The sequence below is a fragment of the Protopterus annectens genome, chromosome 12.part0 (genome assembly GCF_019279795.1).
Source record: "Protopterus annectens isolate FY-2018-M chromosome 12.part0, PAN1.0, whole genome shotgun sequence".
Taxonomy (NCBI): domain Eukaryota; kingdom Metazoa; phylum Chordata; order Ceratodontiformes; family Protopteridae; genus Protopterus; species Protopterus annectens.
The window spans coordinates 36,805,836-36,821,622 of NC_056746.1; the positions used below are offsets into that span (position 1 = coordinate 36,805,836).

General features: G+C 44.1%; 1 protein-coding gene across 1 annotated transcript in view; it reads right to left on the reverse strand.

The window, feature by feature from the left end:
• Nucleotides 1-15,787, reverse strand: part of LOC122816128 — a 730,565-nt gene that overhangs the window by 562,302 nt on the left and 152,476 nt on the right. Inside the window, exon 4 of the mRNA XM_044088887.1 lies at nucleotides 2,985-3,150. The gene's annotated coding sequence lies outside the window, so the exon portion shown is untranslated. The remainder of the gene's footprint in view (nucleotides 1-2,984; nucleotides 3,151-15,787) is intronic.

Here is a 15,787-nt window from a genome sequence, read left to right on the forward strand (position 1 = left end):
AACTAGATGTGATAAAAAAATCAAAAAGGGAATCCATCCGTGACTGGGTCCTAACTAACAACCCCACATTGTATCCTCACACAGGCAGCCTCCCAGACACCTTAAGTGACCACAACATAATATACTTTATATGTAGTAGAACAAGCATATGCAAAACCACTAACTATATATCCACTAGAAACACAAAAAAAAGTCTCTCTTGAGGTCCTCAACACTTTACTTTGTAACTGTGACTGGACCCTCCTAAAAACCCTCCCACTTGACAAGGCTTGTAGCATATTTCAACAAAACATTTCTAAAACACCAAGACACTGCCGCTCCATTGAGCAAAATCAAGGTTAGAACCTCTACAAACCCCTGGCTCAGTAAAGAAACCAAACAAATCCTCAAGTCCAGAGACACTGCCTGGCTTTACTATCAAAAAAACAAAGAAACACAAAGCCTAACTAAGTACCAAGAACTGCGCAACCATGCAAAAAAATGCATTAGGCTGGACAAAAAATCCTACTACATGACATTACAAACTAAATACCAACACAACCCCCCAAAAATTTTGGAAAAATGTAAACCAGCTACTAAAATCCACCCAAAAGGCTACCCCAAAACCAACCACCCCTGACACTAAAGTTCCCATTGAAACACAATTCAACTCCCACTTTGTGAACTCAATTCTATCCTTAGTATCACAGGACAGTTCCTTCCTCACTACCCCCCCCAACACAAATAACACTAATACAAGCTTTACCCTCAAAACAGTTTCCACCACTTCAATCAAAAGCATGCTCTCCAAACTAAAAACCTCATCAACAGCAGCCGACCTACTCCCCAGCTATTTCTTGAAACTCACAGCAGATGCTATTGCTATCCCAATCTCCACTCTCATAAACAGATCAATTGTTGAAAACTATGTGCCCAAACTCTGGAAAATATCCTATGTTACACCCATACATAAAGGTGGGACCTCCACTGAACTTAATAACTACAGACCCATTGCTTTACTCTCCTCCTGGCCAAAATCCTAGAAAAATGCATCCATACCCAGATGCTAAACCATCTCCTAGACAGCAACATCCTGTCACCTACTCAGCATGGTTTCAGACCTGCCCATAGTACCACTACAGCCCTCCTCTGCTTCACAGACACAGTAAACCGTCTCAGAAATGAAGGCCTACAGGTGTCAACTCTTTTTTTGGATATGTCCAAAGCATTTGACACAGTCTCACACCAAATCCTGCTGAACAAACTAAACCAATATCACCTATCAAATTCCACTCTTACCTGGTTCCAAAGCTACTTAACTGACAGGTACCAAGCTGTGAAACGGGAAAATTCTCTCTCTCCTCAGCTGCCCATAACTATAGGAGTCCCACAGGGTTCTGTCTTAGGACCACTACTATACGCAATCTTCACAAATGACCTCCATACCTCCACACAGCATGCATCTATCATTTCAGTATGCAGAATGCACTACCTTAATCTGTGCTGCACAAAACATTCCAACCCTCCTGCAAACAACTCAGCTAGCATTCTCTGATGTTGAAAACTACCTTACGAAAGCCCAACTTATCCTCAATCCAAAGAAAACACAGCTTATGATTATAACCAGTTCTAACAAAAACACTGATAACAGTCAATTCACTATCTTCTCCACAAATGCTACTCCAATCGCTCCAGTGGCACAGGCTAAGCTATTGGGAATAACCATAGACTCCCACCTAAAATTTGATAGTCATCTCAACTTAACTATTAAAAAAGTACATGCCAAACTGGGATCACTCTACCATATCAAACCATTTCTTACCAACAACATAAGATCAGCCATTGCTTGCTCTCAACTTCTATCCACCCTACTCTATGTATCTCTCATTCTGACTAATCTCAACAAAACTGAACTAAGCAAAATGAAAGCATGCTATAACAGAATTGCCCGCTTTGCTGCAAATTGCTCATATAGAACTCATCACTGTACTGCTTTGAGACAGCTCCACTGGCTTGAACTGCCCAACCTCCTAACCTACAATCAGCTCTGCCTCTGTCATTCTATCTATTACCTCCCCAATAAGTGTCCTGCCCTCAAAAACCTAGTACAACATCACTCAGCCAAAAGGCCTCTTAGATCATCAAGCAAACTACTACTAGAAGTCACCAACAGCTACAATAGCTTTGGAGATGCACTATATAGTAGTTCAGTGGCTAAAAAATGGAACTCTGTCCCTACTAGCATTCAAAACACATCATCCAAAGCCTCCTTTAAAGACCTCATCAGGCAACATCTCAAGCAAAGTTGGCAGTGCCATGACTGTTGCCCCGGCTAGTGAAAGCAGATAAGGTACACATACTAAACCTAGACTACTTGATAATAGTTTTCAATCTTACTCACAAACACTGGCTAATCTACAATGTATGTACTGTACCTGTGTACTATGTATGTATTCTACCTATGTTCCAAATTTCAGCTGTACACCACAAATCTATTAATTACCTTTATTTTTAAATTAATATTTTTTTGTTTGTTCTCTCCACTTTAACTGTTGATGTGCCGCATACCACTGTAAAAACATGTCTCTTGTAATTTGTGTGTATACTGATCATGTCTAAATGTATCTGTAATTTTTCTTTGTGGAGCTTTTCTCCCCGGGCCTCTGCTGAAAAAGGGCCTTTTCGGCTCAGTCAGACACCCCCGGTTAACAAATGTAAAATAAATAAATAAATAAATAAATATTACCGAGAGACAGAATGATAAAATCTAATTAACTGTGATACATACACTCATGCTTAAATGTGTGGGTTCTGAACCACAAATAAATGTGTTAATCAGTTATACAGGGTCACACTTTTAAACCAAAATTAAGTTTCCAAAAAGCTGATTAAAGTATATTTTCCTCAAAACAAAAAAAGAAATGTAGAGCTGGTATCAACAGACTGCATTAGATTACAGAAACCACAAAATATAATATTGGAGTTTGAATTATGCAGCCACTCACCTCTTGAAGCGAATTATTTTCACTGGAAGCATAGGAATTTTGAAGAATGCTGAGAATTCCCCTTTTGATGTTCAGCACCCATGCCTCTTCTTCAGTAACTGCACAGATCCTTGGGATTTTTCCATCTTGAAATGAAAATGGAAGTGGATGTTTCTCCAATTTGTCCCTTGTAAAACCAAGTCAGAAATAAAGCATTACAAGCTATTTTGTTAACACAACCTTTGAACTTTTAAAGAAACTACATTAGAAATAGACCTATGGTTGTAGGGGTGATCATTTTTTTGACATGCAATCCACTAAATGACAGCTGCTGGCAATGAAACATGTCAGTGGTGGGACAATGTGTGCAAGCAGTGTATAATTCAGAAACACTGGGTATGGAATCATCTCACAAAAGCTGAAGGGAGTGTTTGCACCTGCAGTGGTGGTGGCTGATGAAACCTGGAAACGTACCTCCCCATCCTTATCACCTTGCACCTCCACATCCCTAAGTATACTTTTCAATACGCAAGCTGTTTCAATAGCCTGGTTTTATAAGTTAAGAGCGACCTGCCTTGAAACATCATCATCATCAACAAAATATTGGGTTATCAACAGCCTTCATTCAGTGGGATGCAATGTCAGTGAGATGATCTTCAGTCTGTGGCTCAATATCTTCATGAAATGATATAGTTTCTTACATATTTCAGACACCTTAAGTTTTCCATAATTTGCATTAATCAGAAAAAAGACCAACTTAATCTTAGCTCCACACCCTCTAGGTTTTACACTTATTTTACAATATTATAAGATGTTCTGTTTATTGCTTATAAACTATATCAGGTGAAAAGGCGAAAGGTATAATGCATCAGGGATGGGAAAAGTCTCTGCACAGCTCTGCCTTATTTTATCAGAGATGATACTGCTAGGTTAGGGAGCCATGGCTCATCAACAACTTTACAGAACCTATTCATTTTCTAAGACTGCAGGTAAAAAAGCCATGTAGATGTAAACTCTGGACTCCACCTCCAAGCAGCACTGCAACATACTTAAAATGTTACTATTTTCTAGCATGGAAAATCACTTAAAACTCATTTCTGAGAACAAAACTTTAGTTTTTTTTCCTTGAAGGAATGGGCATAGGCTAGAAAATATTGAGAAAATGTTTAACCACAAAGAGAAACTCGGGCATAAGTTTCAACTACAGAGATAAATCAACAAAATATGTCAAAAAGGAACGCACTACAAACCCAATCCTCATTCAGCATAAAACAACCACAAATGGGAGTCCATGCTTTCAATACAGGGTAATGCCATATGACAACACTTTCATGCATTGACACTTATTAATTTACAGAATACGGTGAAGCTGTAAAATTACACTTATTAATTTACAGAATATACTGGAAGCTCTAAAATTACACTTATTAAAATCAGCGAGTAACATTCAATAGTGAAACATAATTAGACATCTTTGAAAACAAAGGCAGAAGAAATTATTGTCTTTTTTTTTAATCCCAGAGGTTACAGAAGTGTCATATCACTTGCAATTTGATTCCATGTTTTAGAATAGAAGTTGAATAGCCAGTAAATAATAACGCAGTAAGTGTACAAGTATACAGAAAGTTTCAGAGTATATACATGAAAGCATTTGTGCACCAAGAACTGCAGTTATCAACAAATATATCATATTTATCACATTTACTATGTGCACACAAATGCAGATGGTGGCATGGTGCTTGCAGCACAGGATGCACAGCCTTTGTCAACATAGTGCTGGCAGCAGAGGATGCACAGCCTTTGTTGGCATACTGGTGGCAGCAGAGGATGCACAGCCTCTGTTGGCACAGTGGTGGCAGCAGAGGATGCAGAGCCTCTGTCGGCATAGTGGTGGCAGCAGAGGATGGAGAGCCTCTGTCGGCACACTGGTGGCAGCAGAGGATGCAGATTCTCTGTCGGCACAGTGGTGGCAGTGGAGGATGCAGATCCCCTGTCGGCACAGTGGTGGCAGCGGAGGATGCAGAGCCTCTGTCAGCATACTGATGGCAGCAAGGGATGCAGATCCTCTGTTGACATAGTGGTAGCAGCGGAGGATGCAGATCCTCTGTCAGCGCAGTGGTGGCAGCGGAGGATGCAAAGCTTCTGTCAGCACAGTGGTGACAGCAGAGGATGCAGAGCCTCTGTGAGCACAGTGGTGACAGCAGAGGATGCAGAGCCTCTGTTGACATAGTGGTGGCAGCAGAGGATGCAGAGCCTTTATCTTTAGGGTAAACACAGAGTAGGCGGGTTCGTACCAATGAAAAACTAGAACATTTGGGGATATATTGAAAGAGATATATCATGAAAATAGAAGTAAACAGTTTTAGAGTCCTGCTTTCCTGAGTCCTACGTCAAGAAAGAATTACTCTAAGGAACTGCCAGAGAAGTCAAGTCTGAAGTGAGTAACCAGACTGGAAGTTGTCCCTGCATTATCAAGTTGGGAGTTGGAAGTTACCATACTTATGTTAAAGGTTGGTATGTACCTTGTTTGTGGGATGAAGAAATAAGTGACACATTTAGGTACCTACTGGATTATTTATTTATTTATTTTATTTATTTCAGTCTGATGACTAGGGAGGTCCACTGGGTTCAGGGAGCCCGTTTTCAGTGGAGACTCTGGGAGAAAAGCTCCACATTACATAGTGTATTCACAGTTACAATCATATTAAAGAAAACAATTAAAATATAATTTTGTGCCATAGAACAAAATAAATTATACTAGAAATACTGAAGCTAAAAAGACATGGAGTGCGAAACAGAGCTTGTGAGAGGATGTGAAGGTGGGCTACTACTTGCGAGGCCAATTACTGAAGTAAGACTGAAGACTGTGTTTTCTGTAATTACCAGTTTGCAACACTGCATCAATTTTTTATTAATCCTTGTAAATAAATCTTGCTTTCACAGCAAACTGATGTCTGTAAAATGTTTCTGTGATTGCAACAATGCAAGACATGCAAGTGATATATATAAGCTCCTGATAAGATGAATGTTAACAAATTAAGTACTTGTTTAGTGAACAGCAAGCATGAGAAACTCCAAAAAGTTTTAATGACATAATTCAAAAATTTATTTTATTATGTTCTGATACTTTGTCTTTGATATTCTGACACATTGTTGTGCTGTTTCACAATACTTAGTTATCTTATTTGAGGAGCCTATGTATCTTCACTGTGTCTCTATAGCTTTTCATCAGGGTCTCCACTTTCTCCCATATTCAACAACATGCAGATAAGTGAACTGGTGATCTTCCTAAACTGCATATAGCCGTGTGTGTATGTGTGTGTGTGTGTGTGTGTGTGTGTGCGCGCGCGCACGCATGCACGTGCAAGTGCACACGCACCCACAGATTCACTGCACATCCTGTAATAGACTTCATCTTGAGCAGGACTATCTCTGCCTCATGCCCACTGCTTGACATGAAAGGTTCTGTCGCACCTTCAACTATGAAAATGATGCAAGAGGTATCAAAAAACGAATGGATGGATTGTACTTTGAAAAAAAGAAGTTATGTCTTATCATAACATTCCATCTGTGTTGTTCATCTTCTTTCATTCATCACTGACAGGTTCGGTTCCGAGCCCGCGGAACCGAGTCAGCCTATTACCAAGCTCGCGCCAGCCAAAAAAAACTCTCAAGCTAAGCTTCTACCCAGAATTCCCTTCTCCCTGTTACCTCAGATCGACTTTGCTGAAGATAGAAAAGTAAAGCCGAGGCCACTTCTGTGAAAATGCCCTAGTGCACCATTTGGACCCAAAGCATCCACCAGGAGCCTTTGGAGGAGGAAGGGGGGTGGGACGTGATGAATGAAAGAAGATGAACAACACAGATGGAACATTATGGTAAGACAGAACTTCTTTACCTGATGTTGTTAATCTTCTTTCCATTCATCACTGATGGGACAGAGCCCCAAGCTACCTTAAGGTCCATGGGCAGCCGTTATGGAATAACATTCCTGAGTACCATTGAGCTGAAGGCAGCTCTCCCTCTGGAGACCAAGTCCAATTTGTAATGATTGATCAAGGTATGAGTTTTAGCCCAAGTGGTTGCTGTGCAAATGTCATTCATGGAAGCCCTGGAATGGAAAGCTACAGATGTTATCATAGATCTAGTGGAGTGAGCTTTAATCTTTGGCATAGGTTTTTCTGTGAGGGAATAGATAAAACGTATGCAGTCCCTTAGCCATTTTGATAATGTAACCTTGGAAACAGAATTTCCCGTTCTAGACCCAGAACAGGAGATGAAAAGCTGTACAGACTTATGGATAGATTCAGTCCTGTCTAGGTAGAATCTCAGTTGCCTATGTACATCCAAGGAGTGTAGGCAGTGCTCTCCTTTACTGGAAACATTCAGAAAGAACACTGGTAGGTCAATGCTCTGGTTAATGGAAAAATCAGAAACAACTTTGGGGAGGAAGGATGGGTCCGTCCGGAGTGACACTCTGTCTTTATGGAAGACCAGATAAGGCCTCTTGATACACAATGCCTGCAGCTCCAAGACCCATCTGGCTGATGTGATGGCTACTAAAAACAATGATTTCCAGGACAGGAACTTTAGGTCACACTTTGCTGCGGGTTCAAAGGGGGTTTGAGTCAAAGACTGAAGGACCAAAGTGAGGTTCCATGGTTCCACAGGCTGACAGGAGGCCTGATGTGAGAGGTTCCCTTGAGAAAGGCTTTACATAGATGTAAGGAGATGAGAGAGGTGCCATCTAGACCACTGTGGAAATTAGAAATCACCGCCAGGTGTACTTGTACGGTACAGGCAAAGGCTCCATTATCAAAAAACTTAGCCAGGTATTGCAGGACTGCAGTCACTGGAACCGAATACGGGTCTAGCATGTTATCCTTAGACCAGATGGAGAACGTTTTCCATTTATCCTGATATAGTCTTCTGGTGAATGGTTTATGAGAGGCCAGAATGATGTCCCGAACAGGTGAGGTGAGATTAGCTTGCTGGCAACTAACAGAAGTGGAGAAGCCAAGCCATTAGCTTGAGACTGGACAGATTCGGGTGGCTCAACACTTGTGGGGGGGGGGGGTGAGAAATCAAATCTGGAAGAGGATCCAGAATCCACGGCAGGTATACTTGGTGAGGCCGAAGGAAGGGGAACCAAACTTGTCAAGGCCAGAACGGGGGATTATGAGGATCACCTTGCATCTTAACCGAAGAGCTTTCTTTAATAACTGTGGGATAAGTGGGATGGGGAGATAAGCATAAAGAAGTCCCGTGTGCCAATCATGGATCAGAGCATCCCTCAGGGACTCCCCCTCCGGGGGGAACAGGGTGAAATAGCTGCTGCACTTGTTGTTCGATGGGGAGGCAAAAAGGTTGCAACAAGGCTGGCCCCAGTGACTGAAGATTTCTGTTACCACCTCGGGATTGAGGAACCACTCGTGATGCAGGAGGATGCATCTGCTCAGTTTGTCCACAATTACATTGGAGCTCCCTGGGATATGCGTTGCTATTAGAAAGCGGTCAGAAGCTATCGCTCACTGCCAGATTCTCATGGCCTCTTGACACAGGGGTTAGAACTTGGTTCCTCCTTGCTTGTTGATATAATAGACCACTGACATATTGTCTGACTGAATTGCAATCGTTCCAGAAGGGAGAACAGAGTGAAATGCCTGCAACGCTAACAGCACTGCTCTCATAGGTTCATAGGTTCATAGGCTGATACTAGGCTATCTGCCCTAGGGCATTTATAAGCCTAGCCAGAGTGTGTTTGGCTTTCGCCACCCTTTTAGATTAGTTGACTGTGCCTCTGTATAGTAGGTCACAGAAGATAGCCCTTTTAAGGTTAGTTTACTGTGCCTCTGTCTAGTAGGGACACAGAAGAGATCCCAGGGGTAAACCTATGATCTCCCATCCACTCGTCAAGATTTCTCTCGAAGAGGGCCATTGAGGGGCTCTGCCTAACATGGATTGGGATTTTGTTCCAGAGTGAGGGGAGCCTCTGGGATATGAATCTGTCCCTCCAGCATGTTCTATTTATTTCTGTGCTGAGGTTTAAGTCCCTGGAGTGTGTAGCTCTAAGGGATTTTGATTTCCTGAGGTGGAGCATGTCCATTAATTCTGGTTTGGACATGGCTTTATACGTCAGGCACAGATCGCCTCTGAGTAGGCGGTAAGCAACTGAGTAGAGCTGGAGTTTCTTTAGCCTAACTACGTAGGGCATCTGTTTGAGTCCCTTGATCCTCTTGGTGAGGTACTTTTGGGGTCTTTCCAGTTGCTGCAGGTGTCGGGTAAGGTACATCCCAAATGGGGCACTGTATTCAATTATGGGCCTGATGAGTGATGAGTAGAGGGGCACAATGACCTCTCTTAATCTAGATGTGAACCCTTTCGTGATAAGGTGGGCTATATAGAAGGTCTTTCTAACCACTTTGGCAACGTGATTGTCAAAGGAAAGATTGCTATCTACTTGGGTCCCCAAATCCCTCATTACTTCTTCCGTACCTAATGGATTACCACCTATGTGGTAATTTGTGGGCACTTTGTTTTTCCCAAAGGGGATGACTATGCACTTTTTGGCATTTAGCTTTAGGCCATGGCTCTGGCACCAGTTATCCAGCTCTGTGAGACCCTTTTGGAGGATACTTGTGTCAGTCGGCGAGTCGATTATGGCTCCCAGTTTGCAGTCATCTGCAAACTTGGTCAGCCATAGTCCTCCCATGTTAGCCTGTACCTCAGAGAAATATATACCGAACAAGAGAGGTCCCAGGACTGAGCCTTGTGGGACGCCACTTATAACTGGCATAGAGTCTGACATGGCACCTGCTATTCTGACCATGTGGGTTCTGTCCCTGAGCCAGTTTGCAACCCATCTTGTGACATAGGGGTTGATATTTAAGCTGGTGAGCTTATTTATGATGCCCGAGTGGGGTATTGTGTCGAAGGCTTTTGCGAGGTCCAGGTAGGCTGTGTGGACTACCTTCCCTTCATCTATGGCCTTGGTGACTGTTTCAAAGAAGTCGACCAGGTTCAAGAGGCAAGATCTGCCCTTAACAAAGCCTAATTGTGTAGGATCCAGTGTTTGGAGGTTCCCAGCGTCTTTGTTTATGAGTTCCATGATGATACGCTCCATAGCTTTACAGACCAGGCTAGTCAGGCTTATAGGGCGATAGTTTCCGGGGTCCGTTGTGGCACCACTTTTGTGGAGTGGGACCACTGTTGCTGTACGCCATTCCTTGGGTACATATCCTGTCGTAAGGCTGAGATTGAACAGTGACTTTATGTGAGGGTTCAGTTCATCTTGGAGTTCATGTAAGACGCAGCCCAGGACACCGTCCGGTCCCATTGATGCTGTGTTTTTTGCTTTGGAGAGGGCAGCTCTCACCTGTGCATCTGTGATGTCAGGGAGGCTACACTCTGTTGGGATAGACATTTGCTCTTTTGGGGGGGAAGGGGGGAAGAAGTTTGCACTGAACCTGTCTGCCAGGATGTTGGCAATGTCTGTGGGTTCAGTGTATTTTTTGTCATTTTACACTATCTCAGAGCATATCTGGGAGTTGCCACTGAGGTTCCTGACATAACTAAAGAAGGCCTTGTGATTATCTTTAGCGTCTTGTGCAATTTTTCTTTTGAAGCTGGCCTTAGATGATTCTATGAGGGATCATAGTTTCTTGCTAGTACTGATCAGAGATGCCTTCCCTTTTTGGGATTTTGCTCTATCATGTAGTAGCTTCCTCCTTCTGTTGTATAGCTTATTTATGGCTGGGGTCCACCAGACAGGTCTCCTGCCTTTGGAGGAGTGAGTCTTGGCTTTATTTGGGATAGCATGATCCATGCATTCCTGTAGGTGTTCATAGAATGCGTCTGTAAAGGATTCTGCGGTTTAGGCCATATTTACCACTGACCCGGGGGCTTTGAAGGATTCCACCTCGGTTTTGAGAAGTGTGAAGTTTGCTTTTGAGAAGTTCTTCACCGTGGTTTCCTTGGCTAGGGGGTGGACTCAGTTCTAGAACGTTGATATCCAGATTCGCCTCTAGTGTGAACCATGCGTCTTGGACTGTCTTTCCCTGGAAATGGCCCCCCACCCAATCAGGGAAGCATCCATGCTTACAATGGCCTTAGGCTGAGGAAACTGGAATGGGCGACTCCAAAGTTCTGCATCTGGCCTCATCCACCAAAGAAGGTCTTGCTTGCAGGAGTTGGTTATATAAATCTGGTAACTGAGAGGGTGGTAGTTTGGGAACTACTGTGAAAGAAGTAGCCATTGCAGAATTTGCATGTGCAGCTTCGCAAGGTGCACTACTGGGATTGAAGCTGCCATGGAACCTAGGGCCTGAAGAACCTCCCTCGCTGAAACTTTTGTTTGACAGAGTATTACCCGTAGCTGGAGCCTCAGTCACTGGAGTCTGTGGGTTGGGAGTGACGCTAGATAGGACCGGATGTTGTACACTGCTCCAATGAATTCTATTTGCTGTGTAGGAGCAAGGTTTGATTTCACCCAGTGTACTGTTATTCCCAGAGTTTTTGCCAGAGAAAGAGTGTAAAGCAGGGCTGATACCAGCAGATGTTTGGTGGGGCGGTGAGGAGCCAGTCATCCAAATATGGAAACACTCGGAATTCTTGTAGCCTCAAATGAGCTGTGACCACTGCCATACACTTTGTGAACACTCTGGGGGCTGTAGAGAGACCAAATGGCACAGCATGAAACTGATAGTGACTGGCTCCCAGCCGGATGCAAAGCAGACTCCTGGAGCATTTGTCCATCTTGATGTGGTAATACACATCCCTGAGATCTATCGAGCACATCCAATCGCTTTCCCTTAAAAAAAGGGAGAATGGACTGGACTGTGACCATCTGGAATTTGGTTTGGGTGACAGACTTATTTAAGCTGCTGAAATTCAGAATGGGTCTCCATTCCCCTGCCTTTTCTGGCACCAAAAAGAATCTTGAGTAGAATCCGGATCTACATTGGTCTGGTGGGACTGGTTGGATGACTCTTTTTTGAGACAGCTTTTTTATTTCTGAAGCTGCGTCGTCCCTTTAACTGGGTGGAACATCAGGAAGCATTTTTGGAAGTGCTGGTTGACAAGAGAAGGGAAGGGTGTAACCTCTGGTGATTATTCTCTGCACCCAACAATCGGTGGTAATAGAGTGCCAGGCAGCTTGGTGCAGAGAAAAAGGACCTCCGACTCCTTCCAGATGTAAGCAATCGGACTGCTCTTCAGGAGCACTGGTAAGGCTGTTCAGTGAAGGAATCCATGGAGCCCTGGTTACGAGGACCCTCTCTGCCCCTGTAGGGGCATCTTCTGGAATTGTTACCCCCTCTGCCCCTGGGGGTATCATCACCACATGCGGCAAGGAAAAGACCCTGAGATTTTTTGTGCCACATTTTTCCACTTCTCTGATTCTTGGAAAAGGAATGTTGAGGGTTGGAAAACCATAAGCCTACGGCAGACAGGATCTTGCCATCTTGCTCGCACCTGGCTAGCATGTCCTTCACCTTGAAGCCAAAAAAGGACGATGCTTCAATAGGAGCATTCAGAAAGGAAGACTTGAAGGGATCCATGAGGTCAGAAATGCACATCCAGGCATGATGTCTCATGACAATTCCTGAACTCACTGCCCTAGCCGCCCCTTCGGTTGCATGTGATAGCAACCTCATGGATGAGATGGAAATCAATTCCAGGGTTGCGAGCTGCGAGGCAACTGTGTCCCTTACCTCGTCAGACACCTGTCCTGCGAGTGTTCTAGAGAGTTCAGAGATCAAGTCCCTCTGGAGCCTCGTAAAATGTGTCAAGTAGTTCAGTGACCGTATGGCAAAGGTCGCTGATGCATAAACCCGCTTCCCAAGTCTGTCCACCACCCAGGGCTCTCTGTTTGGTGGGTGGACAGCAGGACTCTCCTTTGCAAAGTCCTTTTTTGTGGCCGCCGCCACCACCATAGCATCGAGTGGTAATCCTCTGGACCAATGCGGGTTCTCCTCGGGTGGGGAAAGAATTTTGTCAGGTCTCCGAGGGATCACCTCAACGGAATCAGGGCTCTTCCAAGCGCACTGCACAATGAGCTGGATGAGCTCGTTAGCAGGTGGGGTCACCCAAGAGTTAGATGGCCGGGTGCGAAAAGCCTGCAGGAACACAGACTCCTCAGACGAAGGGTGGGAGGGCTTCCAATCACCTCTCTGTTTCAGCATTCCAAGGATGTCTCCAAAGGAGACAAAATCAGGAGATGACCATGGGGACCCTTCACCATCATCGTAATCAGATTCTTCCATTAGAGGCTCCTACGTGCTTCTTCTTGCACAATCTCTTGCGAGAGGGCTCCTCAGTGGGGGCCTCTGAGGAGGACTCGGAAGAGTGGGTACCCCGAACAGGAGTATCCTGCAGCTTCTCCACCTGGTGCCACCGGGAGGTGGTCTGTGGCAGCTGTAGCTCAGGGGGCGAGAAATGGGGTTCCGATGCCGATGGAGTGCTTCCAGAAGTAAGAGTCCTCTCCATCGCGTGGAAAGCAGGTCCACCCAAAGAGGGCTGGGAGCCTGGAACTGAGAAAGACAACCTCGGGACCGGGTCACACTCCACTCCAATGAACCCGCCACCACGGATGGAGCCTCAAGCAGGATCAGTGCAGAAGAGACAACCGGCACAGAGGACGGAACCGAAAACACACCTGGTACCATGCCTGAGACAAGGAGTCTGCCCCCCCAATCCCAAGATTGAGAAAGGACTGGTTCTGTGGGAACCGAAGACCAAAGGGACAAACCTGGAGCCTGAGTGATGTCCACTATAGGCACCAAAATGGTGGGTTCTGAGAAGGACATCGAAGCAGAAAGCTTCAGAGCTGGAATGGTCGAAGGAGGAGAGTAAGATGGAGTCCATGGAAAAACCAACCCAAGTCCTGCAGGCGGATGAGTCTTAGAAGATGTGGGTATCCTCCTGGCTGCCAACAGCTAGTCCACAAGACGTATCACATCGAGCTCCGACAGGCTTCTGGTGGATCTAGTGGATACTCTGGATGGGGAGTCAGGTCGATCAATGAACGGGCTATACGTCTGACCCAGGAATGGGTCTATGAATGGAGAGTATTGGGTCCATGGTGCAAGGTCTGCCGGCACCGATGTCTCATGTTTCGACACCAGAATCAAAGGGGTGAAGTCCAGATTGGAGGAAACAATGCTCGGTGCCAAAGGGGCACTCAGAGCCGGAGCAGAGGGTTCCAATGTCATATCAGAGAGAGGCAACAAAGGCATACACTGAACTGGAGTGGTCACTGGTGCCAAAGTCATAGCAGGTGTGGTGGGGTCTATCGCCAGTGCCAGAGGCAGAATCGGAGCTGAGGCTACCGCCGATATTGTACATTTCGAAGTGCTGACAAGGACGGTGCCGACAAGGCTGATTTATGCTCTGAGGACAACTTTGGAACTTTTGGTTTCATAGGCTTACCCTGATCACCCAAGGGTAAAGAGGGAACCAAGTGGGACCTCTTTTTGTCTTTACTAGGAATGTTTGAGACCTCCATCGCAGAAATGGCCTCTGAAAAGGGACACTTAAGTAATCCTTTCAGTATCAATTTATTCTTGTGCTCATTCAGAGTGCTCTGACTGAAGCTTTGACAAATGCCATAAGGAGGTTGCACCGAAAGATGGGGCACCCCCAAAAAATATTTACAATCATCATAAGAGTCATTATTAGGTAATTTGTGATTACACGAAGTACAATGCTTAAACCCCGAAGTACCCTTCTTATCCGACATCTTGAAAGAGAGACACAACAGGCTAGCACTTCAAAATGAGTCTGTTTTAGCAATTCAGACAGAGTTCAAAACTAGACAGAATTGTAGAAATACAAATAACAGAAACCTACTATTGAAAGGTTAGGAAGGAAAGGAGGAATACCACAAGGGAAAGGACAGAGGGCCGTACCAGCAACGGTACGTGAAACGTTTAGCAATGGCTAGAAGAAGGAAGATAAAAGAACAAGATCTAACTGTAATTTAACACAAGAACAACTAACATTCAATTAAAGAAGAAATGTCAATTAGTTTTTCACACAAATATCCAAAAAGTTTTTACTTAGCTGAGAACTCGGCTGAAACGCGACTTTACGGCTACGCGGCAAATGAGATCTGGAGTAACAGGGAGAAGGGAATTCTGGGTAGAAACTTAGCTCAAGAGTTTTTTTGGCTGGTGCGAGCTTGGTAATAGGCCAACTCGGTTCTGAGCGATCAGAGCTGAACCCATCAGTGATGAATGGAAAGAAGATTAACAGCATCAGATCTGTATTTAGCTTATGAAAGACATACCTCATGGTCTAGTGTTGGAATTTTACGTACATAAAAAGTGTTATTAAATGAATAATAAGCACCACAAATTCTGCAAACCAGAACTTGTCTTTTCTTACTGACCAGGTTCTTGGAGTATACAGAAATCATGCAGGTCATTTGATGTAATGACCATAAGAACAGACTAATAAAACCAGTATCTGCAATAAAAGATGCTAACTTAAATCAATGCATGACAGCTACAGTCATGCTTTATAAAATACTGATATACATGCATGAATTCAGCCACTTAAATCAATGCATGACAGCTACAGTCATGCTTTATAACATACTGACATACATGCATGAATTCAGCCAATTAAATCAATGCATGACAGCTACAGTCATGCTTTATAACATACTGACATACATGCATGAATTAACCCAATTAAATCGACACATGACAGCTACAGCCATGCTTTATAACATACTGACTGACATGCATGAATTCAGCCACTTAAATCAATGCATGACAGCTACAGTCATGCTTTATAACATACTGACATACATGCATGAATTC